This window comes from Schistocerca gregaria, unplaced genomic scaffold, assembly GCF_023897955.1.
Source record: "Schistocerca gregaria isolate iqSchGreg1 unplaced genomic scaffold, iqSchGreg1.2 ptg000043l, whole genome shotgun sequence".
Taxonomy (NCBI): Eukaryota; Metazoa; Arthropoda; class Insecta; order Orthoptera; family Acrididae; genus Schistocerca; species Schistocerca gregaria.
The window spans coordinates 6549614-6553023 of record NW_026061702.1 but is presented as its reverse complement, the minus strand read 5'-3'; the positions used below and the strand labels follow the sequence as shown (position 1 = coordinate 6553023).

Below are 3410 nucleotides of genomic sequence, written 5' to 3'. Positions count from 1 at the left end.
AATAGAAGAATACGTGTTTAACTGTTTTTGAAAACCCAACCCCTAAAGGGTGTGAGATGTTTCAGAAAAAGGTTCATTATGAAAGCATTACTAAATATATCAGACAATTCATATTCGGCTAATGTGTTACAATTTTTAAAAACAACGTGTTTTTCTGGTTTTGGAACTTCGAGCATAAGGGGATGAAAATTTTAATGAAATATTTATTGCGTTATATTAAAATATTTTAAATCTGCATCTATGAAAACCGGTATTTCACTTCTCAATTAGATATAAAGAAATATGCGTTAGGGAATGAAAGACTCTACGGAGATATCACCACAAGAATACAAAACGGCTTGATTAACAAAAACCTTGGACTCCAGCTGTCAGCATTGCTTTTTGGTCATTCAGTAAAAGACCATGCTTCAACGGCGTTAAGTTTAGAAAGTTTAGAAAGTGTTGCAGTTTATAAAAGACATAAAAAAACGATTAAAGAAAAAATTCTTTGCAGACCATGAACGGTCTACGCAAGTAAAGAAGCGGATGATAAGCTAGCTCTTTATGCAAATGAGTTGGTCAGTTTAAGTTCCGAGACATGTCATGCAGCAGGAACGGAATCCTATAGTTGCTACGATTGGCTAAAGGAAAAGTTTTGCAGAATCACGCAAAATCACTTCTGCAAGTGGCTGAGAATCTCGTAATGAATAAAAATTCTGTAGTGAGAATTCGAAGGTGGGAGATGCAAGATTCCCCCCCCCCTTCCCCCTCCTCACAATGCTATCCTTCTTTACCTACAGAAAAATAAATAAATAAATAAATAAATAAAACTAGAGAAATTTCTACTGTGAAACTATTTGCATACAAGAGAACGGCCCTTGAAATTTAACTCTTCAAAGTTTTAAGCCCTGATCATTTCGGATATTGATCAGAAAGTGTTAATCCACCTGTGAAACCTGAGTATATAATCCCTGTGACATTTGATCAACGGTGTTCCATAAGGACAGGTTCTCATTCAAAACGTTCGAAAATTCAATTTCTTTGTAGTTGCAATTTTTAAAGGTGTGCTTGTCTACACCCTTGGAACGGAAAGGTTTTTATTTTTTTAATCCGTGCTTTACAAAAGTTTCTACAGCCCATTGTTTGAAGCAGTGTCATGGCTGCCATGAGCCGCGCGGGGTACCCGCCATGTCTCCAACGCCTTGTCACGGTTCGCGCGGCTCCCCCCGTTGGAGGTTCGAGTCCTCCTTCGGGCATGGTTGTGTGTGTGTTGTCCTTAGCATAAGTTACTGTAAGTAGTGTGCAAACATACGGACTGATGGTTCAAATGGCTCTGAGCACTTTGGGACTTAAGATCCGAGGTCATCAGTTTCCTAGAACTTAGAACGACTTAAACCTAACTAACCTAAGGACATCACACACATCCATGCTCGAGGTAGGATTTGAACCTGCGACCGTAGCGTTCGCGTGGCTCCCGACTGAAGTGCCTACAACCGCTCAGCCACATCGGCCGGTCTATCATGTGTTCTAGAAGAGCTGTACGGTCGTCAGTGGCGCCTGTTCTTTCGAGAACAGTTACTATCTTCATATCTATGGTTAAACGTTTCCCAGCCATTGACCTTCGTCTGTGCGAATGCGCACAGGCTGCCGGAACTCTTACGGGAATCGTCACCTTAGTGTGAGCCAGTAATGAGTGGATGGACAAATACCTATTAAGTACATTACGTAATCGGATTGTGGACGGTTGGGGATGTGAGTCTCACGGGAAGCGTGCGAGGGATAAATTCCTGCAGTCGTGCTGTTCATTTGTGCCCTCGATAGCTCAGATGGATTGAGCGTCTGCCTTGTAAGCAGGAGATTCTGGGTTCGAGTCCCAGTAGGGGCACACTTTTCAGCTGTCCCCATCGAAGTATATCAACAACACCTGTCGGCAGCTGAGGGTTTCAATTAATTATCAGGTGTGAAGGTGATTCGATGAACCCTTTACCAGGCACTTAAATGTGTTTGCAGGGTTTCCATACAGATGTAGATGATAACTCGTCCCGTGTCGCACGTGCTCAAAAGGATTCATACTGCAGAATGCATGCAAACATACTCACCGAAAATACGGGCGATTATCAAGTGCAGGCTGCCGAGTGCTGCATATCCACCTTAGACAGATCGGCTTTTCCTGCCAAGAAGAACAGGAAGTTGCTGTCTAGGAACAATCAGAGCTAGAGGAAGGGTTGATAAATACTCTTTGAATTGCAGACTAAACGTAAATAACGAAAATACATTTTTGGTAAAAATTGGTCAAAACATAATCGTTTGCCCTCCGTATTGAATTAGCTGTTTTGAATATTGAAAATCTGACTCCAGATTCGTTTTCAGCGACATTAAAAATATATATGTAACACTCAGTTCATGCAAATCGAAGTAATAATATAACTAAATGTTTTCCCTAAACTTTGAACATTTTTTTTTCGAGTAACGATTTTCTCAGAACGGCATGCAGCATAAATTAAAAGTGGTTCGATCTCTTAACTTCTACCTCTGACCCCTAAATGTAAACACTTTTCTTAGGAACTTATAGCTATAATATGACATTTGTTAATATTAACTAATTTTTGTGTAGGCATAAGGAGTGAAACAAACCCCCAAAAATCGAACTCAAAGTTCGAATTAGCACTGTATCGTTAAATTTAAGGTTGTTTCATTGCGGTTAGGTAAGTGCTCCCATAAATTTTATGTATTATCGACTGATGTTATCCATTTTCAAATTCAGAGAAATAATGTAGTATCAACTGATGTTACCCATTTTTTAATTCAGGTAACATCTGACGTGGCACACTGCACGCACTCTGCGTACTCCAGTCTCGCAGGCCCTTGATCAAATCATAATTACGGGCGCCATTTTTTATTGAAAATCTAAAATTAAGCTCATAGTATTATCACTCGTAATTCCCAAACAGATCCTTCGAATGTATTTTCATTGTCTCAAAAAAAATTTCAAATGTACCCTTTTTTGCTCATTTGTATGAGAACCTGGCCGTAACGCCGGAATATAGTCACGAGATTTTTTTTCAGAGACGCTGTACGTTTGCGAGAAGACTTTCGTTCTGCGCGTGTCGAAGGACATTCCCCAGATATTACTGTGTGTGTGCTACTCAGTCGTGCCATTTAAGTGTACATCTTTGCATAGTTTTCCTTTCACGATGTAAACAGTGTTCCGCTCAGTTGCTAACTGGCCAGTGAGTGGTTCCGAAGGTGTCGGATTTGCGGTGCGTTCGGTCTGCTAGGACAACAGCAGACTAGCGTGGTGCGATGGCAGAAGCAGACACTGAGGGAGCTAGCTGCTGGGACGCCAGCGAACAATTTATGCCAAGTAAGACGAAGAGGACTATTCTAAAATTACGAGCCGTCTCAAAAGTGTTAACCATTGGTAAATCTTG

The 3410-nt window shown here is 40.8% G+C and overlaps 1 non-coding gene across 1 annotated transcript; it reads left to right on the top strand.

Annotated features, from left to right (window-relative positions):
- Positions 1-1789: 1789 nt before the first annotated feature.
- On the top strand, positions 1790-1864 carry Trnat-ugu (transfer RNA threonine (anticodon UGU)). Its single transcript has one exon. It is a non-coding gene; the product is annotated as a tRNA-Thr (tRNA).
- Positions 1865-3410: the final 1546 nt, after the last annotated feature.